Raw genomic sequence first — 26,106 nt, forward strand, 5'->3', positions numbered from 1 at the left:
ACCCTCATTGTGAAAAATGTCTTCCTTATATCTACTCTAAATCTACCCTCTCTTAGATTAAAACCGTTACCCCTTGTGCTTTCGCAACAGGCCCTGCTAAAAAGTCTGTCCCCATTTTTCTTATAGGCCTCCTTTAAGTACTGGAAGGACTCAATAAGATCTCCCTGGAGCCTTCTCTTCTCCAGGCTGAACAACCCCAACTCTCTCAGCCTTTCTTCATAGGAGAGGTGTTCCAGCCCTCTGATCATTTTTGTGGCTCTCCTCTGGACCTGCTCCAACAGGTCCATGATCTGAAGAAGTATATTAGTCTGAAATAGCAGAGACATGTTCTAATCGAAGTGCATTAGCAAAAGTGCATGAGCAAAGTAGCACAGCTCCTTTCTCCTATTATGCTCGGCATATTCACTGGTCATGAGCATTAGCTCAAATTCTCTGAATGTATTACTGTCTCCAATCATGAGTGACAGAAGGCTACTGCTATTATCACTAGCTATTTATGTAGGTCTGTAAGACTGTATGATGCAAGTGCCCTTCCAGTCAAGAAACCATCTCAGTCAGCAAAGTTTTGCTGGGTATTTTGCCCCCTCCTCCCTGGAGAGCAAGGTAGAGAAAGCTTGGGTTTTTATCGAGACCTGTGGAGCCCACAAGAGATTGAGCTGAACTCTCTTCTAGATTATACACTGACTAATTGTCTTTGAAGTTCCAATTAAATATTTCTTTCCAATCTCATTGTAGGAAATGGGGACATACTTGTGTAACAGAGGGAACAGCATGACTTACATTTTTTTATTTCATTAATGAAATTGTCTCATAAAGAAAGAATCCCATTAGATTCTCTGGATAAAACCCAAGCCTTACTAAAATAAATGAGAAAACTCCCATGAACTTCCGTATTGCTGTGATTGTACCTTTTGCTACAATCTTGTATTTATAGTGTTAGCAATTGGGAGAAAGTTAAGGACAGGGGAAGGAGAAGATAGGAAAAAAATTGCTAAATTAGCACATTGACAAATCATGGAAAGGTAATGAACAGGGGGCTCCATCTGTAATTTTGTAAGCTGCACTTAACACATAAGAAAATAGTTTCTCTTCTGTGAATTCATGTAGAAGGAATGAAACAAAGGAAAGAGAATGACTATAAAATGACAGGATATAGTTGCTTGGGTTTGATATTCAACTTACTTGTTGGTTCTACATTTTTCCTAGTTAATCAAATGTTTTCCCTTTTGTGTTGTTTTCTCATCATTGCTACTGGACCTTGCTACAGACATCATGGCGTTTACTTAGTATTAGCTAAGATTTGAGTGTTTATGAACCATCTAAAGAGATCTCCCATCTTCCATATTGAATCCTTATAAATTCACATACATGTGTTTGATCATCATTTTTACCCTAATGTATTTATTGTCACTCTGTTCAAGGGATCTCCATCATTTTTAGAGCCTGTTAATGTTTTCATATGTTTAGAATAGGTCAGAATTCATTAACCTGACAGAAACATTAATATATGATCACAGAATTATGTATTTTGCCCCATTATCTATATTCCAGGAATATGTTATTATCTAAATATGTCACAAAAATAAGGTAGAAATGGAGCACCCACTGAGAGAAATATCTCCTTCCACCAGACTTGTGGAAGGAACTGATTTGCCAAAGAGAAAATCTTTTCTCCAGAATATTATCTATTGGCTTTCTTAGTCTATAAAATGCATTCTAGGTCTATTCTGGAAAAGCCACTGCACCACTGTTCTTATATGCTCCCTAAATAAAGTATAACTGATTTTTTTTAACATGAAAACTTGTTTCTCTATTAAAATTTCTGTGGAAGAGTCGAAGGAACAGCAGTTTGAAGTGGAGTCTGTAATAGATAAAATGAGTGTCAGCTGATTACTTCCATGACTCTGAAGAAGATAAGTGTTTAGGTGGCCATGCAACAAAAAACAAAGCACATTTACTTGCAAAGGCTCAGCACTCTTGTTGGCATAAATTAATTTGTAATGGCTTAAATTATATTTTTTTAAATTATTGTACTGGGTTTGGCTGGGAAAGAGTTAATTTTCTTCAAAGCAGCTCGTCCTCCTGCATTATCCAACAAGTGCACCTGGGTTCTTGAGCAAAGACAGTCCCATGAATGAAGGATTGCCTTTTCCCTAGGGAGGAGCAACCCACACTGCCTTTCCCAGCCACTTCTCTATGAACTTTATGAGGAATTTATTTTCCTTGACATATGCCATTGAGTGTCCCTCTTAAAGAACAACAGAAAGCCACCTTGGTCTCCTCCTATTCCTGTTTGAACAGAAGACTTTTTAAATGTAAATGAACAGTCACAGATTAAATAAGTTTAAACAACGTTAAATGAGAGTTAGATGAATAACTTGGCGTCAGATAAGGCACTAACATGTCACCAGACTTCCCGTGACGGGATGGATAATGTCTCACCACTGTTTAATGAGTTTGCACAAACTCCATCAAATACCATCAGAAGATCACCTCTTCATCTTCTCCCTCACCCATTGTCCTTTTCTTGCCCCTATACTGGCCACTTCTTTTTGCCAGCATAATGGTTTACTTGGGGAATCAAATCAGGGAAGTGGCCAGGTTAAAACTAATCACTTGAGGAACGTGTAAATTTTTTGGGAATGTGACAATGGCAGCTTAAAGTAACTGCAAAACTGCAACCTTGGACTATATACGTCCTTCAAGACTGGACTGACCCTCCTTCCTCACAAAAGGTGCTCTAACCTGATTCAGGGTCTCTAAGCAACATTGCTGTAAAATAAATATAATTTGTATTCAGTTTTTTAAGTGTTGTGTAAATGTACTTTAACAACCACAATCATCCTTCAAAGTATTCTCATTACTTCCAAGCACTAGTTGAAAGAAGGTACCGGACTACACTTCTGGGATTTTGCTCTGTTCTCTACAGCATAAAGTTTCAGGATAATTTTGAAGAGGGATAGACCAGAAGGTAGTATGTGCACTGAAATTCTAGGTGTCTGTAAAAAGAGGTTTTTATATACCGTCTCCAAACCAATTAATTTTGTTTACAGTTCTGATCAAATGATTTTGAAAAAAGGCACTGATCTGCACTGTGGGGGAAGGAGTGAGAGAGATGGTGCAGGGTTCTTTCTGGACCTCAATAAGAAAGGCCCGACAACAAATGGAGAAATGAAATAGCTGTTTTAATAAGATAGAAAGATAGAATAAAAACAGGAATATAGAAAGTGAGTAAATTTTATGACATTTTGGAATGCTGGGAACTCCACTTCTGTGCAGCATCGGATGGACCCCAGATGAAGGACTCAGCACACTGCGCAGAGTGAGAAACAGAAAAAGCCTTGACACTGTGTAAGCACTGTTCAGCAATACCTAAACCACTGGTGTGTTATCAACACTGTTTTGGTCACAAATGCAAAGCACAGCACCATACAGGCTGCTATGAAGAAAATTAACTCCATCCCAGCCAGATGCAGTACAGGTGTTTTGATATTCGACTAGTTTTCTAATTGTGCAATTTTCTACTCAGCTGGAATACATTATTATGTTCTGTTTCTTAATGAAGTGTTGCAGTGATCCTGACTGGGAAACCATTGTACATCCAAGTGCTTTCTTACTGGGATAGTAACAGACCAGCAAAACAAGTGCATTGTACCATGAATTGAATTTGAGAAGTCTTAGAAAGAAAGGATGGAATTGGTGTAGGCATAAATCAGGAAAAAAAAGTGCAATAGGTTGAATGGAAAAGTATGTAGCACCTTGCATATATATCACTGCATACTAATTTTCCTTTTTGGAATTTATACTTTGATTTTTTTTGTTTAGGGGAATTTTGAGTTTTATTTGTTGTCTTATGGTGGCACTTGGTACTGAAATAGCTGCAATTAAATATGATATCTCTTGTGTATAAACATGGTTGTATTAAAGTTGGCATAGGCACAGTGATGGAGTTGGCCTCTTTCTGAAGACTTGAAGTAAAGTAGACTGAAGAGGTTGAATTCTTCTATTTGATGGATTGTATAGTTTTGCTTTATTGTATTGTCTTTATGTGGCAAGGTTTTGGTAGCATGGGGGGCTGCAGAGGTGGCCTCTATGAGAAGAGACCAGGGGCTGCCCCTGTGCCAGACAGAGCCAGTTCCAGCTGTAACCAAGGTGGAAGGGAATTAAAATAAAATAGGGTTAGAAAATAGGTTTGTGAATTTGTAGCAAGTTGGAACTATAAGAACATTATGCACCAGCAATGCTGCTCGAGAACCCACCTAACCCTTCCCATCTTGATTTAATTATCAAGGAGTTAAGCGTAACTTTGTGATCATGGTATTATGTTTTGTTCTAATAACAAGTAGTCCGAAAGAAGGAACACCTTGGTCAGTTCTACGGTCCGGTGGGTAGGTAATTATTCATTCTATAGTCCTGTCTTAAAACAAAGGGCTGTGGGGTGAATGATTGCATATTGGACCGATAGCCCGTGAAGATGTATTTAGTGTTGCCAAGTTTAAATGAACTTAGAGGGAAAGGTAATTCCGGCAGGGGGAGATCGCGACCACCGACTCAGAGACCACCCACTCAAGAAACCCTCCGACTCAAAAGATTAAGGAAGTAAAATCCCAAGAAATTATAGTGAGCATGCGTGGTCATTTACATGGTAGGCGAGGAATACTTAACCAATCATTGTATGGACACTTGATGAATATGTATTAATCTTGCCTATAAATGTTTGATTTTTGAACCGATCGAGAAACACGATTTAGGAGGAGCTATCCCCCGTGTTCCCGGCGCCGTGAATAAAGAATGCCTGCCTTTTAACACTACATTGGTGTTACGAGGTTTATTCCCGATTTCGGTGACAGTTTTGGCGACCCAGATGGGACCCTGCTTGTGAATCCCAACAGATCCGTGGGATCACAGGACCTCCAGCCGGCACCGAGGGATTCTCGGGGAGAACCTCTGATCCCCGGACTGAAGAATTCTGAGCAAGTCCCCTGGAAAGGTAATAAGGCATTCTTTAAAGGATTGAAGTCACATGGGTTCGAGTCCCACTAGCTCGCTCGTAAGGCGCGGCGAAAGCTACGCAGAGTAGGGCTGAAAGGTACCTCTGGAAAGGGTGAGGGTACGAGACCCTCACAAGGAATGCCTGCCTATAAGACGCGGTGAAAGCCTCGCAAGGTTGGGCTAGGGGCCCAGGTAAGGAGGTTGGGGGATTTCTAGCAGGGGGCTAGAAGATGCGGAGGGACCCTCGAGGAGAGTAGGGGTCCCTCCGACTAGTGCTTGTGATAGTGCACAATCACACCCACTAGTCTTGGGAAAAATGGAACTGAGGAAGATATTGAATTAATGGTTGCTCCTCACCAAAGATGGGAAAGGGGAAGAGAGGTCCAAAATTCGGAGGATGATAGTCCTCCTACTGCTCCCAAGGAAGGGGAAGCAGGGGGATTTAGCCCAATTTCAGGAAGAACACAGGGAAGGAGGGGGGAAGTAAGACTAACTTCCCTCCAAGCCCCTCTCCGAGAAGCAGTGGGGAATGATGGTCCAGTGGTGGTGAAAGTTCCTTTTTCAGTTACTGATTTAAGATCATGGAAAGAGACTGCAGGTACCTATCGGGAGGATCCCGAAAGGGTGGCTAAGGTAAAATGCTTGAAACTGCTTAGGCTGTATATAACAATAGAGTAAAAGAAAAATAGGTGAGGCAAGCCCGAAGGGGTGGAAAGCTACTAGCAGTTTTGGCAGGGAATAACAGGATAGGCAGAGGGAGAGGACGAGGAATGAATATCGGAGAGGGAAGGAAAATAAGCCCCGATTAGCAGAAGATCAATGTGCTGTTTTCGAGGAGTGTGGGCACTGGAAAAGAGAATGTCCTAAGGCAGGAGAATTAGATCCGGCTCTCCAGGCAATTAAATTAATGACTCTGGATGAAGAACTATGAAGGGGACCGGGGGAATCAACCCTAGCTGAACGTCTGGTTACATTGAAGCTAGGGGACGAAGAAATAGAGTTTCTGGAGCTACTTACTCAGTATTGAATACATGTAAAGGGCGATTTAGTCACAAATCAGTAGATGTCGGTGGTGCGACAGGGTGGAAGGAAAATTGGCCATTTTTAGAGCCATTAAAGATTAAATTGGGAAAACAATGGGTAACTCACCAGTTTCTGTATATGCCTGAATGTCCACTGTCTTTGTTGGGACGAGATCTATTGAGTAAATTAGATGCACAAATAACTTTCAAAGATGGAGAAATCAAATTGTTAATACCAGAATCAAAAGCCATAGAGGCAAGAGTGTTTATGTTACAGGATTCCTACAGGGAAGAACAGATTCCAGAAGAAGTGGAAAATGCAGTTATTCCTTTGGTCTGGGCGAGTGGAATTCTGGGACGATCTAAACTGGCAGAGTTGGTAAAGGTGATTTTAAAACCTGGAGCCAAACCAGTAAGACAAAAACAATATCCTATTAAGTGGGAGGCTCGAAAAGGATTAGAGGGGTTGATTACAAAATTTTTAGAATATGGACTATTGGTAGAGTGTGAATCAGAATATAACACTCTCATATTACCAGTAAGGAAATCTGGAGGCAAGGAATATCGATTGGTTCAGGATTTAAGAGTTACAAATCAGATAGTCCAAGATATACACCCAGTAGTGGCTAATCCATATATTTTACTGCCTTCTTTGAAAGAGGAACATAAATGGTTTACTGTACTAAATTTAAAGGATGCCTTCTTCTGCATACCTCTAGATATAGGCAGCCAAAACGTATTTGCTTTTGAGTGGGAAAGTCCGGCCACAGGATGAAAGACCCAATTGACATGGACTGTACTTCCACAAAGATTCAAAAGTAGCCCTACGATATTTGGGAATCAATTGGCCAAGGAATTAGAGATATGGAAGAGACAGGACCAAAAGGGAAGTGTTCTGCTATCAGTTTACAAAATTTCCTAGGCCAAGGAGGATATAGAGTCTCCAGAAATAAGGCCCAAATAGGAAAAGAAACAGTAATTTATTTGGGATTTGAAATATCCCAAGGACAGAGACAATTGGGAAATGAAAGAAAAGAAGCTATCTGTCAAATTCCTGAACCAAGCAGCCCGAAAGCATTGAGAACTTTTCTAGGAATGATTGGGTGGTGCCGACTTTGAGTTTTGGATTATGGATTGTATGTAAAGCCACCGTATGAGGCTTTAAAGGAATCCAAGGATCAGTATCTGACTTGGACACCTCAATGTCAGAAATCATTCAAAGAACTGAAAAAGGCATTAATGATGGCACCTGCTCTGGGATTACCTGATGTGACCAAACCTTTTGAGTTGTTTGCACATGAAAGGCAACATCTGGCTCTTGGAGTGCTGACGCAACGGCTGGGATCCTGGAGATGACCAGTGAGGTACTTCTCTAAACAACTTGACAACGTGAGTAAAGGATGGCCAGGATGTTTATGTGCTGTAGCGGCAACGGTATTGCTGATCCAAGAAGCTCGAAAATTGACCATGGGCCAAAAGATGGTGGTGTATGTACCGCATATGGTAATAACTGTTCTAGAGCAAAAGGGGGGTCACTGGCTATTCCCCAGCAGAATGCTGTAGTATCAGGTTGTCCTATTGGAACAAGATGATGTGGCATTGAAAACCACACTGATTGTTAATCCAGCAATATTTTTGTCAACAGAGAATCCAACAGGAAATTTGGAACATGACTGTTTGTTAACTATTGAACAAGTTTATTCCAGTAGACCAGACCTGAGAGATGAACCTCTGGAAAAGCCTGATCTGGAGTTATACACAGATGGAAGTAGTTTTGTACGAGAAGGAAAACGAATGGCTGGATATGCTGTCATCACCACCTCTGAGGTATTGGAATCAAGGACACTACCTGTAAGTACCTCAGCACAGAAAGCAGAATTGGTGGCATTGAGGCGGGCTCTACAAATAACAGAAGGAAAAAGGGTAAATATTTGGACTGATTCTAAATATGCGTTTGGTGTGATCCATGCTCATGGAGCCCTCTGGCAAGAAAGGGGACTGCTGTCAGCCCAAGGAACATCAATAAAGTATAAAGAAGAAATTCTCCAACTCCTGGAAGATGTGCAGAGACCGAAAGAAGTGGTGATAATGCATTGTAAAGCTCATCAATTTGGTCAGACGGCTGTAAATATAGGTAATCGATTGGCAGACAAAGCTGCAAAAGAGGCCGCAGAACGAGGTATCCTTGCACTAGTACCAGTAAAACAAAAAATCAGGTGATAGTAACCCCACAAATTATGACAGAAGTCACAAAGGAAAAACATGAACAAACACATTGGGGAGTAGATGCTATGGTTTCAAGTTTAAAAACATCTGTAGTACATAGAACATATACTATGTTCTACAGTATGTGTAGGAATGACAGGAATAGTTAAATCAATAATAGCTAGATGTCCAATCTGCCTTAAAAATAACCCCATGAACCAAAAGAGGCCACCCCTAGGAATGATAAAACAAGGAAATTCTTCAGGAGATTATTGGCAAATTGATTTCTCTGAGTTACCCAGTCAGAATGGATACAGGTATTTATTAGTACTAATGGATACATTTTCTGGATGGCCGGAGGCCTTCCCTTGCCGCACCAACAAAGCTAGAGAGGTAGTTAAAGTGTTGTTGAAGGAAATAATACCAAGATTTGGAGTGCCATTGGGAATGTCTTCTGATAGGGGACCACACTTTGTGGCAGATGTAGTTCAACAGATCAGTAAAATTTTGGGTATAAAATGGGACTTATATACCCCTTGGAGGGCACAATCGAGTGGAAAAATTGAGAGATTGAATCACATTTTGAAAAGACAAATAAGTAAAATTTGTCAGGAAACATCTTTGAAGTGGCCACAGGCTTTACCACTAGCTCTCTTGAGAATCAGGATCCAACCAAGATCAAGAGACGGTATAAGTCCATATGAAGTCCTGTATGGTAAACTGTACCAGACTCCTTTAATCCCGGGGGATATGAAGGTAGCTGGGGAAACTGATTTGAAAGCGTATCTAATTCCTTTAGGAAAAGTTCTTGGAGCACTTCGGAGATATATTGTGCTGACTAGGTCACTTGCCTTGGATACGCCTGTACATCAGTATCAGCCAAGTGATCTTTAAACTTGGAACTCTGAACCACTGCAGGAAAAGTGGAGGGGACCATTCCAGGTACTGTTAACAACTCATACTGCAATCAAGGTTGGAGGAGTGGAACCGGGGATACACTACACCTGAGTGAAGAAAGCCCCGTCATGGAAGGTCATCAATAGGGATTCAGAGACTGTAAAGTTGACTTTAAAACATGTTTAAGGAATTATCATTGGAAAATATGGGAAAATAGGTTTTGATTTGGAAACTGATGATGTTGGGAGCATTGTTTGGGATGATAATAGATCAATTGGAAGGAAGAGTGAAGCAGAGCAGCTAATATACATTCCAAGGAAAACTCCAGAAGAAAATTTAATGGTAAGATTGATAAAAGAATTTGCAAATTTACAAAATGTAACCCAAATAACCGCATGTCTTACAATTCCAAGAGGAGTAGTTGAATCAATTCCATGGGGAATCTTAACAACAAATTTGAGCGCAGTAAGTGCAAGGGATGAACAATTATGCAAAGAAATAAGTAGAGGCCTCCCTGTACATGATCCCGAGGAAGCTGGACGTGTAGTCCGTAATTGTGAAAACCAAACTAAGCGAGAGGCAGAGGTTGCATGGGATTCAGTGTGGTCTATGGCTATTCTATCTCAATTTCAATATATGGCTAATACTTCATGGTGTTTTGCCTGGGACGGAACAGTCTTTACAGTTTTCCCATCAGTTAATGACAGGGGAACCACATCCAGGGAAAAGGAGGATATAGTACCCGGTGGAATTGTAAAAAGATATGTAATTACAGAACAGTTGATAGAGCAGTCCAAGAAGTTCCTCCCTTAGCAGCTGCATTGAAATATGGGTGTTGGTGCAGAGGACTCAAGAATGATTTAAATTTGACTGGTGTATATAAAATTAGAAGGGGATCAATATTTAGTTGTAGAAGGTCTACAGTTCAGAGCCCAGGACATTTAGTTTGGGCAATGAGTGATGGAACTTGGACCACCCATTTACCGGTGGATGGGAAGGTAAGACAAATCACTTTAGGAATGCCGACATTATGGCCAATCTGGAAGAAAGCTCCCTTTAGGGGAGATTCTGAAAATTTAAAGTTAATATGGACAAAATATCACAAATTGATGATGATGATTGGAATGAACCCTCGACAGGAGTGAAACTTGGATGAGCCTTAGAATCCTTATTGACTCCCTTGGCAACTTACAGGAATAGGGATTGGTTATATAAGTTGACAGGTCAAGTGAAAAGACTAGCCAAAATAACAAGGAAAGGACTTAAACAACTAAATTTACAGTTACAAGCCACTTCGAAGATGACCCTAAAAAATAGGATGGCTCTAGATATGCTCTTACTAAAAGAACATGGAGTTTGTGGATACCTGAGGGATAGGATAGATCATTGTTGCATACATATCCCAAATGTTACTCAGGATGTTGAATATGATTTGGACTTATTGAGAAAAATAGAAAAGGATACTTAGGAAATGCAACAAGACATGCAAGAAAATTGGTTTGATAAAATTTTCAGTGGATAGGGATAAAACTTGAGTTCTTGGGTGAAGTCCTTAATTGATACTGTGTTGTTATTATTATTAATAATATCTAAAAGAATATTATTCATTTATCATTGTTTGAAAAAGAAATTTACAAAAAGAGCTACCATTGATAGCAGAATTACACTTGCATTGACTACAAAACACCAAAATTTAAATGGACTAACTAATAATGCTCCTACCATCATACAATAAAGTGATTGAATGTTAATAAGGAAATTAATTTGTAATGGAAGTATTAAAAAGAAATTATTTCAAAACTTCCAAAGGGGGGAAATGTAACCAAGGTGGAAGGGAATTAAAATAAAATAGGGTTAGAAAATAGGTTTGTGAATTTGTAGCAAGTTGTAACTCTAAGAACATTACGCACCAGCAATGCTGCTCGAGAACCCACCTAACCCTTCCCATCTTGATTTAATGATCAAGGAGTTAAGTGTAACTTTGTGATCATGGTATTATGTTTTGTTCTAATAACAAGTAGTCAGAAAGAAGGAACACCTTGGTCAGTTCTATGGTCCGGTGGGTAGGTAATTATTCATTCTATAGTCCTGTCTTAAAACAAAGGGCTGTGGGGTGAATGATTGCATATTGGACCGATAGCCCGTGAAGATGTATTTAGTGTTGCCAAGTTTAAATGAACTTAGAGGGAAAGGTAATTCCGGCAGGGGGAGATCGCGACCACCGACTCAGAGACCACCCACTCAAGAAACCCTCCGACTCAAAAGATTAAGGAAGTAAAATCCCAAGAAATTATAGTGAGCATGCGTGGTCATTTACATGGTAGGCGAGGAATACTTAACCAATCATTGTATGGACACTTGATGAATATGTATTAATCTTGCCTATAAATGTTTGATTTTTGAACCGATCGAGAAACACGATTTAGGAGGAGCTATCCCCCGTGTTCCCGGCGCCGTGAATAAAGAATGCCTGCCTTTTAACACTACATTGGTGTTACGAGGTTTATTCCCGATTTCGGTGACACAGCCAGCTCCAAAATGAACCCACTGCTGACCAAAGCTGAGCCAATCAGTGAAGCTGGTGGCACCTCTGTGATAACATATTTAAGGAACTGTAAAAAACACTGTGCAGCAGTTGTGAGAGTGAGGAACTGTTATGTATGAACTCACAGCAACCCCACATTCCCCATCCCTCCGCTGCTCAGTGGGGGATTAGGCAGAAGAGTCAGGAAGGAAGAAGTGAATTTGAGCTTTGGAAGAAAGGTGGGGTGGGGGGAAGGTGTTATAGTTTTTTTCTTTGTTTTGCACCATCCTATTTTATATTTAATTGGCAATAAAGTAAATAATTTCCCCCAAGTCAAGTTTGTTTTGCCTGTGATGGTAACTGGTGAGTGATCTCTCTGTCTTTATCTCAACCCATGAGCTTTCACATATTATTTTCTCCCCCTGTCCTGTTGAGGTGGTGGTGTGGGTTAGCCCCAGTAGGCAGCTAAGGATCACACAGCCACTCACTCACTTCCACCCCTCACCCCCAGTGGGATGGGGGAAGAGGAAAGGAAGAGTAAAAGTGAGAATACTCATGAGTCAAGATAAAAATTGTTTGATAAGTGGAGAAGTGAAAGAAAGAAAGAAAGAGAGAGAGAGAAAGAGAGAAAGAGAGAAAGAGAGAAAGGAAGGAAGGAAGGAAGGGAAGGAAGGGAGGAAGGAAGGAAGAAAAGAAAGAAAGGAAGAAAGAAAGGAAGGAAGAAAGGAAGGAAGGAAGGAAGGAAGGAAGGAAGGAAGGAAGGAAGGAAGGAAGGAAGGAAGGAAGGAAGGAAGGAAGGAAGGGTGAGTGATGCAAAGGCAATCACTCACCACCTCACCACCTCCCATGGGTAGACTAACACCCAACCAGTTCCCAAGCAAAAGATAGCTAACCTCCCTAAACCCCCCTTCCCCTCCGTTTTATTGCTGAGCATGACATTATGACACCAAGTTGGGTGGGAGTGTTGATCTGCTGGAGGGTAGGAGGGCTCTGCAGAGGGATCTGGACAGGCTGGATCCATGGGCAGAGGCCAACTGTATGAGGTTTAATAAGGCCAAGTGCAGGGTCCTGCCCTTTGGCCACAACAACCCCATGCAACGCTACAGGCTTGGGGAGGAGTGGCTAGAGAGCAGCCCGGCGGAAAGGGACCTGGGGGTGCTGGTTGACAGCCGGCTGAACATGAGCCGGCAGTGTGCCCAGGTGGCCAAGAAGGCCAACAGCGTCCTGGCCTGTATCAGGAATAGTGTGGCCAGCAGGAGTAGGGAAGTGATTGTGCCCCTGTACTCGGCACTGGTGAGGCCACAGCTTGAATACTGTGTTCAATTTTGGGCCCCTCACTACAAGAAGGATGTTGAGGTGCTCGAGCGTGTCCAGAGAAGGGCAACGAAGCTGGTGAGGGGTCTGGAGCACAAGTCTTATGAGGAGCGGCTGAGGGAACTGGGGTTGTTTAGTCTGGAGAAGAGGAGGCTGAGGGGAGACCTTATCGCTCTCTACAACTACCTGAAAGGGGGTTGTGGCGACGAGGGTGTTGGCCTCTTCTCCCAAGTAACTAGTGATAGGACAAGAGGAAATGGCCTCAAGTTGCGCCAGGGGAGGTTTAGATTGGATATTAGGAAAAATTTCTTCACTGAGAGGGTGGTCAGGCATTGGAACAGGCTGCCCAGGGAGGTGGTGGAGTCGCCATCTCTGGAAGTGTTCAAAAAACGTGTGGATGTGGCGCTTCAGGACATGGTTTAGGGGACATGGTGGTGCTGGATTAATGGTTGGACTTGATGATCTTGAAGGTCCTTTCCAACCTAGTGATTCTGTGATTCTGTGATTCTGTGATTATGGCATGGAATATCTCTTTGGTTAGTTAGAGTCAGCTGCCTGGTTGTGTCCCCTCCCAACCTCTTGTGTACACCCCAGTCTATTCACTGGGGGAGCAGAATGAGAAACACAGAAGACCTTGATGCTGTGCAAGCACTGTTCAGCAATAGCTAAAACATTAGTGTGTTATCAACACTGTTTTGGTCACAAATCTAAAATATAGCACCATACAGGCTATGAAAAAATTAACACCGTCCCAGCCAGACCCAGTAGAGGAGGTGAAGTGAGGGAGTGGATAGGTGGGGGTCCCGCAGCCAACCAAGACCAGCCCACCACAACGTTAAATAAGTGACTTGCAAGATCTTACACAAAACTATCTCAGGCTAAGTCATTTGCAAATTTCAGGAATAGTTCACTTGTAAGTAATAGTGTTTTGGTAAACTTCCAGGAGAGTTGTGTAGATTATAACATGAGAAAGTAACACATAATGTTCCAACACAGAATCATAGAAAATAGGATGATCACAGAAAAAACACTGGAAAATGAATGCTCATTGAGTTGCCACCTCTGCTCCAAGGCAGGAAGAACTATGCCGAAATCGTTCCTGACAGGCATTCGTCTAACTTGTTCTTACAAAGAACAAATACAAGAAATCAGTCTATGTGCAACAGTATTCCCTTATCAGTAATTTCACCAGATATGCTAGCTAGTCACACAAAGATCCTGATTAGAAGCTGAGACATGAGAGAAACCACAGCAATATAAGGAGGTAAAACTTGTCTTGATTAAGCCTTCATTTGCTCTTATTTGTATGTTCTATAAAAATTTAAAAAATAGTTCATCTATTGTCTCTGAAGCATTCACAAATACTAATAAAACTCTTTGAGCAACCTCTATTATTTTGTAAGCATTTTAGAATATCCTGAGTTGGAAGGAATCCATGAGGATCATTGAGTCCAACTCCTAACTCCACACAGGGCAACCTAAAAGTTAAACCGTATATCTAAGAACATTGTCCAAATGCTTCGTGAACACCGACAGGCTTGGTGCCATGACCACTTTTATGGAGTTTTGGTGTTTGTCTTCCCAAGTAACCGTTACACATGATGAAGACCTGCTTTCCTGTAAATGGCTAAGCATCTGCCTGCCGATGGGAAGTAGTGAATTAATTCCTTGCTTTGCTTTGCTTGCACATGCGGCTTTTGCTTTACCTATTAAACTGTCTTTATCTCAACCCATGAGTTTTTGCACTTTTACCCTTCCTGTCGCACTTTTACTCTTCCCCATCTTGCTGTGGGGAGTGAGCGAGCGGCTGTGTGGTGCTTAGCTGCCTGCAGGGGTTAACCCACAAGTTCATATGGCTTAAATGGTCTTAACTTTGGCAAGCCTTTTTTAATTCACTGTCAACTGAAGGGCAATGTTATGCTATATCTTGGATACCTCTCTGTCCCCAGCAGATCCTTTTCATATTGAGGTGATCTTCCATAAATTGATTATACCTGCTTTAGGAGCAGATTATGTTAGAGCAGTGATGCAAAGCAGAATAGTCTCCTATACCAAGGAAGCTGTACTCTTTTATTTTAAGATAGGTAAAAGTGAGCTTCAATATATTCTTAATTATTTTGCCACAGACAGTAAAGATGTTCAGAGTGGTTAAAATTCTCTGCAATGGCAGTAGCACTGAATGGCAGCCTCCTGGCCACGCTCATGCTGTGACAATGCAGGGTATGGATGTATCCTGTAACATGATTGTGTTCACTCTTGATGTCACTGGTTCTTTTCTTTCTCTTTCTAAGGAACAGAAACATTGCCCGGTAGAGTTCAGTCTCCTGGGTGGTCTTTGAAATCTGGTTTATAAACAAGAATTTGAATTTACTTGGCAGTGTTAGATGGAAGGACTAATGGAAAAAAACCCCACAAAATTGACCTAGTGAATTAAGCTTGCTAAAAGTAGAATGACAATTTCAGCGTGTTTCTACTCTTCATAAAGTGCATTATTCCTTTTGATTAAATAGTTGTTGTCTATGCACTTTCAAAATATTGTACATTGAAAACTGTAAAGTTTTTATATAAACACTCAGCAGTATTTCTTGGCTGGCCATCATTCTCTCATTGTAATTGTTCACACTTTAATTCTTTCACATTCTAGATTCCCTGTGCAAACTCCTGCCTAAGGTGTATCTCAGTAAGGGATGGACAAATAGAAATTTTTATTTAATACATTCACATAAGTTGAGAGAGGGTCAGATGAAGAGTTCTTCATATCATTGGAGTGACTAAATGCACTGAAGACATGAAAGTATAGGAAGGAGGAGCTGGGAACTAGAGGATGCATTATCCTTTCCAAGACTGAAGAGGTTATTTTAGCTAACACCTTCTAGAGAACAAGAAAAAATAAATTGAATCTGGATCCTTCCTTGCTAAAGATAGTGGAAGTTTAGTTTTCATCCACAGAGAGGCTGAAATCAGACCCTGTGTGATACAGTATTTCTTATTTGGCAATTGTATTGGGTCTGTCTGGGATGGAGTTAACTTTCCTCATAGCAGCCTTCATAGTGCTGTGCTTTGTATTTTTAGCTAGAATGGTGTTGATAACATACCAATGTTTTGGCTACTGCTGGGCAGTGCTCACAGCATCAAGGCTGTGTCTCCAACAACACCACACCCCCAAAGGCCGGTGTCGTGGTTTAGCCCCAGCCGGCAACTAAGCACCACGCAGCCGCTCGCTCACTCTCCCCCTCCCCCAGTGGGACGGGGGAGAGAATCGTGAAAAAACTCGTGGGTTGAGATAAAAGCAGTTTAATAGGACAGCAAGAGAGAAGGAAACAACAATGATAACAATAATAATAATACCAACAAAGGAATGTACAAGAACAAAGTGCACTCGCAGCCCAGAAAGCCAAACATATCCTGGGCTGCATCCAAAGCAGCGTGGCCAGCAGGTCGAGAGAGGGGATTCTGCCCCTCCACTCTAGTGAGACCCCACCTGCAGTCCTGCATCCAGCTCTGGAGCCCTCAGCACAGGAAAGACATGGACCTGTTGGAGCAGGTCCAGAGGAGGGCCACAAAAATGATCAGAGGGCTGGAACACCTCTCCTATGAGGACAGGCTGAGAGAGTTGGGGTTGTTCAGCCTGGAGAAGAGAAGGCTCTGGGGGGGCCTTATTGAGGCCTTCCAGTACTTAAAGGGGGCTTATAAGAAAGATGGGGACAGACTTTTTAGCAGGGCCTGTAGCGATAGGACAAGGGGTAATGGTTTTAAACTAAAAAAGGGTAGATTTAGACTAGATACAAGGAAGAAATTTTTCACGAGTGTGATGAAATACTGGAACAGGTTGCCCAGAGCGGTGGTAGATGCCCCAACCCTGGAAACATTCAAGGTCAGGTTGGACGGGGCTCTGAGCCACCTGATATAGTGGAAGATGTCCCTGCTCATGGCAGGGGGGTTGGACTAGATGACCTTTAAAGGTCCCTTCCAACCCAAACTATTCTATGATTCTGTGATTCTATGATCAATGACATGAACACAGGACTTAAGCGCATGCGAAGTAAGTTTGCCGACAATACTAAATTTGGAGGAGATGTTGATTCCTTCGAGGGTAGAGAGGCCTCACAGAAAGATATTGATAGATTAGAGCGCTGGACAATCACCAACCGTATGAAATTTAACAAGGACAGATGCCATATTCTGCACTTGGGACAGTGTAATCCTGGATGTACATATAGACTGGGGGACAAGAGGCTGGACTGCAGCCCTGCAGCTTTTGATTGACAATAAGCTCAATATGAGTCGACAATGTGCCCTGGTGGCTAAAAGGTCCAACTGTATCCTGGGGTGCGTTAAGCAGTGTAGCTAACCGGTGGAAAGAAGAGATTGTCCCACTATACTCAGCATTGGTGCAGCCTCACCTTAGGTACTGTGTGCAATTTTGGGCTCCGCAATATAAGAAGGTTGTAGAAATATTAGAATATGTCCGAAGGAGGGCGACAAAGATGGTGAAATGAATAGAGGGCATAACTTATGAGGAATGGCTGAGTTTGTTCAGCTTAGAGAAGAGGAGACTGAGGGGTGTCCTCATTGCTATCTACAACTTCCTCTTGAGGGGGAGCAGAGAGGGAGGTGCTGATCTCTTCCCTCTGGTGTCCAGAGATAGGATGTGAGGGAATGGCTTAAAGCCATTTTTCAGGAAAAAGTTCTTAACTGAGAGGATGGTTAAGCACTGGAACAAGCTCCCCAGGAAAGTGGTCATGGCCCCAGGCCTGTTGGTGTTCAGGACAACGCTCTTTAACTTTTAGGTTGCCCTGTGTAGAGTCAAGAGGTGGACTTGATGGTCCTCGTGGGTCCCTTCCAACTTAGGATATTCTATGATTCTATGTGTCCCAGGCCAGAGTGGCTGGAGGAGCTGGCCGTGCTCTTAACATCCCTTAACAGTGTTAAACATGGTTACAATAGGGCTGGAGCTCAGAGTATACAAATGGGTTATTATAAATGAGTTTAGATATAAAGCAGGATGATCCCTAGGAACATCCATTCACCAGTATGAGAAAGGATAGGAGAAATAAGTCTAATCAATCATTAAATTGCCTTAAAAGCATCAGATGCTGTACAGCACTAAAAATAACTATCCTGTTGAAACTGTCCTCAGTTTCACTCTTTGCCAAAACTATAGTGACTAAAGGCTGATGTCTTTGAATCACAGATATATATGTGTGAAAGAGAAAATTTTTCCATTGTATACAGTTTCCTTTTTGAAATCTGAAGTATTCTGCAAGCAGAAAGCAGTTCTGGGCTGAGCGATTACTTCTTCAAAGCCAACAGAGGAAATGACTCAGAATTTTGTTTGATCATAAATAGCAAGATGAGAAAAGCATATTAATAAAGTAAATGCAATAGGGAAGGGTTACATGTGCAAATGACAAATGTATTGCAAACCATTTTTTTGGTGTTTTCATAAACCTTAGTTTTCAGACAGTAGAATCTTGCAATATAATGCTAAGTAGTTTTGCTGCTTTTCAGAGAAACTGATCTGATATTTTAAAACAAGGCAAGCCAAAGGAGAGATGAATTTTAGATCTTTCTTTTTTCTATTTTTACCTATAAAAAAGCCATTGTAAAACCACTTCGGACCACTTTTGGCATGTTGTATCACAGAGCAGAACAGATTGAATGTGAAACTCAGTTAATTAAATTTAGCAGAAACTGCTATTTCCCTTTCCAGAAGGAAATTGGTACCCACTCTAATCACATCCAGTCATCCATCTACATGAGTGTCTCTAAGCCAAACAGTAATCAAACCTGATGCATCTGGTACCTTAGTGACTGTCGTTGACATGCGGAAAACAGACTCCACAATCTGCAAGATTGTAAAGTAGGTATGTTTATTCAGCGCTGGGCAGCACGGGGGGGTAGTCCCACCAAAAACCGTGCGCGCCCCAACGCGGCACTTACTTCAAATATATACAGCAAAGTGTTGCATATACATAAAGTTTCGCAATATGCCTATACATATGCATGACCTGTCCCCGCTTCGTATTGAAATGAGTTCCAAGACGTTATTTCCATGAACTCCTCCCATCTGCGCTTGCGCAGTGCCTTCTGGTGGTGGTCGCTGAGGGTCGTGAGGATGAAGGCCGGTGGCTCCTCTTCGTCACCACTAGTAACCCCTTGTTCTTACGCAGACTCAGTTGCTCTTTGGTTTTCGTCCAAACCACAAGGTCAGTTTCAGCCGGTTCTTGAGGCACTCTCCTGGTTCTTATCAGGGACCATCCTTGTGAGGAGCCACAAGTCTTCTCACTCCTGTCAGTTTATCAGGAACTGTCTTTGTAAGGAACTACAGATCTCCTGCTTTAGTTACTTTACGCAATAGCTAACAAGATTTCAAACCTTATCTACTAATTAACTGCTAAGATTCCCTTAACCCCTTCTCTCAGTCCCCCCTTTTCTAAGAAGTTAGTAAATTCTTTTACTATGCCTGTTCCTAATACAGTGTTTCCTTATCCAGCATCTTTTCAAAATACTTGTTAGACTTGTCACCGAAATCGGGAATAAACCTCGTAACACCAATGTAGTGTTAAAAGGCAGGCATTCTTTATACACGGCGCCGGGAACACGGGGGATAGCTCCTCCTAAATCGTGTTCGCTCGATCAGTTCAAAAATCAAACATTTATAGGCAAGATTAATAAATATTCATCAAGTGTCCATACAATGATTAGTTAAGTATTCCTCGCCTACCATGTAAATGACCACGCATGCTCACTATGATTTCTTGGGATTTTACTTCCTTAATCTTTTGAGTCGGAGGGTTTCTTGAGTGGGTGGTCTCTGAGTCGGTGGTCGCAATCTCCCCCTGCCAGAATTACCTTTCCTACAAAGTTCACTTAAACTTGGCAACACTCAATAGGCTTTCACGGGCTGTCGGCCCAATATGCAATCATTCACCCCACAGCCCTTTGTTTTAAGACAGGACTATAGAATGAATAATTACCTACCCACCGGACCACCGAACTGACCAAGGTGTTCCTTCTTTCTGACTACTTGTTACATAATATCATGATCACAATGTTACACTTAACTCCTTGATAATTAAATCAAGATGGGAAGGGTTAGGTGGGTTCTCGAGCAGCATTGCTGGTGCATAATATTCTTATAGTTACAACTTTCTACAAATTCACAAACTTATTTTCTAACCCTATTTTATTTTAATTCTCTACCACCTTGGTTACAGACTCAAGCCTGCATCGTAACTGGTTCCTCTTCCATTCGCTGTAGGAGTCCCCTGTGTTCCGAAAACACCACAGGGCACATCAAACTATAACACAAAACGCTATGGATAGAACCACAATAATTATTAGAGTAACAAATAATTGTTTTAACCATGATAGGTTTGGTAATCAAGAGGTTAACCTTTCCCACAGCTCAGAAAACCCTCAAAAGGTGTCATCTTGAGTTACTTCACGTAGGATTTTTGCTTGTTCTCTGTTCTTCCATAAGTAAGCAAATATTCGCCCAGTTTTGTCTACATACATGCAACAGTTGACATTGATTTCTGTGCACACCCCTCCCTGTGAGGTTAATAATAAATATAAAGCTACACGATTTTGTGATACTATTTTTGATAAACTAGTAGTTTCTTCTTGGAGTGTCCTGATGGCATCTATAGTTTTATTCTCGATTAACTCTATTACAGCCGAGATGTTTATTATATCCTTTTCTAACTCGCTAACCCCCAGAAATGGGATTAGCCACCACACAAAGCTATGATAGCTTGTCGGCTTTTCTATTAAGGAGTTACTCATCCTTCAGTTTCTGATTAAAGTGGCCCTCCATTTTCTTCTCACGGGATTCTGCGTTGTTTTATCAATAATAGTGATGTTGGGGACCAGGGTGTCCAAAGTACATGCTCCCCGCCACCCCAGAGGTAAAGTTTTCCGAGCTGTTGTACCACACAAGCAGAATGTTACAAGGCAAACAATTCTAGCTGTACTACTCCTAGCGATGGAAAAAGCGCCTGCACAAAGCTATGAAAACCAGTATTATATCTTACCAAAGGATTTGAAGTTATAGAGCGCTTTGCCCTAAAAGCCTTCCATGTTCCTCTCATGATACCGCAAATTTCAGTGTGATTTACCCATACATTTTCTTTTGGCTGAGGTGGCATCCAGATTGCGATGACACCTGATAGTGTCAAGATGTGTCCGACGATGACGATGGTGACTGTTTCGCCCATGGTTTTACCCATTTTGCGGGTACCCAAGGAGTTCCAGAATCTGTAATGACACAAGCATAACCTCGTCCCCAGGTTAGCAGTTGAAAAGGTCCTTCCCACATATTCTTTTCCAAATTTTTAACTTTTACTTGCACATTTTGTGTTAACTCAAACAGACTTCCTGTCATTCCTTTTTCATGTTTCTCCTTCCGCAAATAATTTAACATATATAAGGCTTTATTCAAACGTTCTTGGGGTAGTGTGGTAGCTTCTCCCCCTTTTTGTTTTGAGCGTGTTTATCTAAGAGGTTTATCTAACAAAGCTCATTCATTGGGTAAGACACTTGTTTGAATTATTAGCTAGCCAAACATTCCTTATTACCTTTTGATCCATTCCTTGTAGACAGTGTAATAAACACAGTACAATAAGCATTATTATTAAGATAACAAGTAATATAACAACTGCCCCTTAAACTAAGTTTTGTAACCATCCGCTTAGGTCCAAACTTGACAGCCATGATTCGAGGCCAAGCGAACTTGTCTTTAACTTGTCCGTTAACTCCTTCAGTTTTCGCAATTGTTGAGTTATCGTCTGTGAGGTGTTGGGATCACCCTGCAAGGGCTCGACCTTAAGGAGAAGGAGTTGTGGCATTGAGAAACTGGTAAACAGCTGGATATCTGCACAGCTCGGCCTTGAGGAGAAGGAGCTGTGGTAAACAGCTAAGAGGAAGTAAAGGAGCGCGTGGACACCTGCAGGCAGCGAACCCTGACTGTGGAGAAGTGCGTAGACTGTGTGTGGTAACCAACCAGGACGTATTTTGTGGCGCATGAAAGAGCTGTAACTGCATAAAAAGCGGACACTTGTAGCAATAAAGGTCTTTGGCCTGAATCCCCGCCGGAGTCCGTGCCCTGTTACTCCACAAATGGCGCCCGAACAGGGACATGAATCACAGGAAGAGACGACCGGTGGAGTAGCCCACCTGAGGAGAAAATAGCAGCGGACCAGAGAGCTGCAGGGGAAAATAGCAGCGGACCAGAGAGCTGCAGTCCGGACGAATAATCACCAAAGAGGTGAGCAGCTGGGGACGTTAAGTAATGGGGTCGCAAATATCTTCGGAAGAAAAAGCAATCCTTTGTATTATAGTAAATATTTTGAAGAAAAGGGGGATTACTTATGATGAAGAAACTTTGCGATTATTGTTAGCATTTTTGAAGAGCCAGGGGCTAGCAGCAGACTCTGCAACAGTTTTTGAGCTAGATACTTGGGACAAAGCAGGAAAATTGGTGTTTGAGGCAGCCCCTAAAGGGGATCATATGGCTGCGAAAGTGTTAACAACCTGGCGATTAGTCAGAGACTCTATAAAGGCGATAAAATCAGTGGAGGGCGGTGGCAGCAGCTGCTGCAGCCCCGGGAGAGAAGGGAGGCCGAGCTGGGGATGATAAGAACGAGAGACCACCGCCCGCCTCCCCCACCCGTGCCCCCACCCACCCGCTAACACAACCAACGGAGGTGGCGAGCCCTCCTTGGCCCCCGCCTCCTGACCCGGAACATGAGCGCTGGTCGCCCGTGCCGCAACAGGAGGGGGCTGCCTGGGGCGATCCTTCCCTCAAGTCAAGATACGACCCCGCCCAACATTGGCGAGGCATGAGACAAGAGGCCTTGGCAGAGGGGGAGGGGGACGGAGTGAAGTGGGTACCGGCCAGGTCGGTACGGCCGGCAGTAAGACCAGAAGATTCACACGTCCCACGGACGCAGTCAACTCTGACGTACCGCCAGCTGATGCTTTCACTCTTTTGTATGGGGAATGACGGCTCGCTGACCGTTTTGTAACCAAGGTGGTAGAGAATTAAAATAAAATAGGGTTAGAAAATAGGTTTGTGAATTTGTAGCAAGTTGTAACTCTAAGAACATTATGCACCAGCAATGCTGCTCAAGAACCCACCTAACCCTTCCCATCTTGATTTAATTATCAAGGAGTTAAGTGTAACATTGTGATCATGGTATTATGTTTTGTTCTAATAACAAGTAGTCAGAAAGAAGGAACACCTTGGTCAGTTCGGTGGTCCGGTGGGTAGGTAATTATTCATTCTATAGTCCTGTCTTAAAACAAAGGGCTGTGGGGTGAATGATTGCATATTGGGCCGACAGCCCGTGAAAGCCTATTGAGTGTTGCCAAGTTTAAGTGAACTTTGTAGGAAAGGTAATTCTGGCAGGGGGAGATTGCGACCACCGACTCAGAGACCACCCACTCAAGAAACCCTCCGACTCAAAAGATTAAGGAAGTAAAATCCCAAGAAATCATAGTGAGCATGCGTGGTCATTTACATGGTAGGCGAGGAATACTTAACTAATCATTGTATGGACACTTGATGAATATTTATTAATCTTGCCTATAAATGTTTGATTTTTGAACTGATCGAGCGAACACGATTTAGGAGGAGCTATCCCCCGTGTTCCCGGCGCCGTGTATAAAGAATGCCTGCCTTTTAACACTACATTGGTGTTACGAGGTTTATTCCCGATTTCGGTGACAGTTTCAGCAGCACTCCCTGGACGGTCAAGAGCAGGAACTTCAATATGCCATATTTGTAAAATGGTGTTGTGGGTTTGTTCTATGTCGTTGTAATTTTTGTCACAAATGTATCATTTCTTTTGCAGGGAATCAAAGAGTATATTTCAATAAGAGACTCTCCCCACAGTGCATACGGTGTAACAGAGTTGAGGGGCTAGAGAATTTTGGGTAACTTGCAAAATGCCAGAAGTTTTTTGGGCGCTCGAAATAGGGCAACGACAACCTATCTCAAAAATGACTTTTTGCAACAATGGAACAGCCATTGAGGAGCGACTAACACTCAAATTGACATGGAAAACTGATACACCGGTTTGGGTGGATCAATGGCCGCTATCTCAAGAAAAGGTCGCCAAGCTACAGGAATTGGTAAAAGAGCAATTAGAAAAGAAACGTATTAAACCCACTACAAGTCCATGGAATACACTTGTATTTGTAATTCCTGGGAAGAAAAAAAAAAAAAAAATTCACAGAATGTGATGTTAAGAACCGAAATCAGAACATTGAACGATGTTCAAAAGTTACTGGGAGATTTGAATTGGATTCGTAATATTTGTGGAATAACAAATGTAGAAATGACACCATTGTTGAATCAGTTATCAAGACTTTGGAAGATTTAAATATGTTCATGTTTCAATTGATTGCTATTCTGCAGTAGTTTGGGCCACTGCACAAACAGGACAAACTAGTAGACATGTACAAAAGCATTTGCGAGCTGCATTCGCAGCCCATGGTATACCCCTACAAATTAAAACCGATAATGGTCCTTGTTATGTAGCCCAGTCAACCCAACGATTTTTTGCTCAATGGGGAGTGACGCATGTTACTGGAATACCGCATTCCCCAACTGGAAAAGCTATTGTTGAACAAATGAATCATTCCCTGAAGTGTTTGTTGCAAAAACAAAAAGGGGGAGAGGCTACCACACCACCCCACGAATGTTTGAATAAAGCCTTATAGGTGTTAAATTATTTGCATCTAGCAGAAGGAGAAACAGTACCTCCCATAATAAAACATGTAAAAGGAATGACAAGAAGTCTGTTTGACTTAACACAAAATGTGCAAGTAAAAGTTAAAAATTTGGAAAAGAATATGTGGGAAGGACCTTTTCAACTGCTAACCTGGGGACGAGGTTATGCTTGTGTCATTACAGATTCTGGAACTCCTTGGGTACCCGCAAAATGGGTAAAACCATGGGCGAAACAGTCACCATCGTCATCGTCGGACACATCTTGACACTATCAGGTGTCATCGCAATCTGGATGCCACCTCAGCCAAAAGAAAATGTATGGGTAAATCACACTGAAATTCGCGGTATCATGAGAGGAACATGGACAGCTTTTAGGGCAAAGCGCTCTATAACTACAAATCCTTTGATAAGATATAATACTGGTTTTCATAGCTTTGTGCAGGCGCTTTTTCCATTGCTAGGAGTAGTTTCCATTGCTAGGAGTAGTACAGCTAGAATCGTTGGCCTTGTAACATTCTGCTATTGGCTTAAGCATAGTTGATATGTGACTGCTGGATTATGGTAATATGCCGTGTGAACAAAGCCTATGAACCAATAGACGGGATGGCTGTGGCGCGTGCAGCATGTCTGGCCAGCAGGCACATACGCCATAGGCTCCCTGTGTTAAAAGGTGACAACTGAGGTGAGTTCCAAAACTCGCTGGCCACGTGTGTCAAAACTCGTTCCTCTGCAAATGTATAAATACCGGGATTTCCCGAAGGGCAGTGGGCCGGTGTACGGCAAGGCCACCGTTGCCTCCGTGGGGACGCCCACGTAAAGCTGGCACCTACCGACTGCTGGGCTGAGTTCGTGGCACAGGACGATACAAGAATGTACAGATGGTCCATCTTCCTCACAGTCCTTGGGTTGCGAATGATCCATCAGGTTTTGTTTATAGATAAACAAAAAGGGGGAGATGTTGGGATCACCCTGCAAGGGCTCGACCTTAAGGAGAAGGAGCTGTGGCATTGATCTGCACAGCTCGACCTTAAGGACTGTACCTCAGAAGCACATTTGAGGTTAAAAGGTATAAATGTCTCATATACTTCAACACACACCAAAAAAAATAGACATATACACACACTTAGCAAAACAGGGTTGTGATTTTTCAAGGCAGCTAAAGCTCAGGAAAGAACAAATGAAAAGGTACCCTGATGGCCCTGCTCTTTCCAAAATAATTTAAGATGTTTCACAATTTTAGGGTAGGACCATATAGTAGACCACATTCAATCTGAAAAGAAATTAATTTCTTGCCAAGCCACTCTCCATTGTTTATCAGCAGTCCTGGTTAACAGGGAAGGTCCCAGATGACTGGAGGCTTGCCAATGCGATGCCCATCTACAAGAAGGGCTGGAAGGAGGATCCCAGGAACT

This window comes from Phaethon aethereus (genome assembly GCF_964289735.1).
Source record: "Phaethon aethereus genome assembly, chromosome: W".
NCBI lineage: Eukaryota > Metazoa > Chordata > Aves > Phaethontiformes > Phaethontidae > Phaethon > Phaethon aethereus.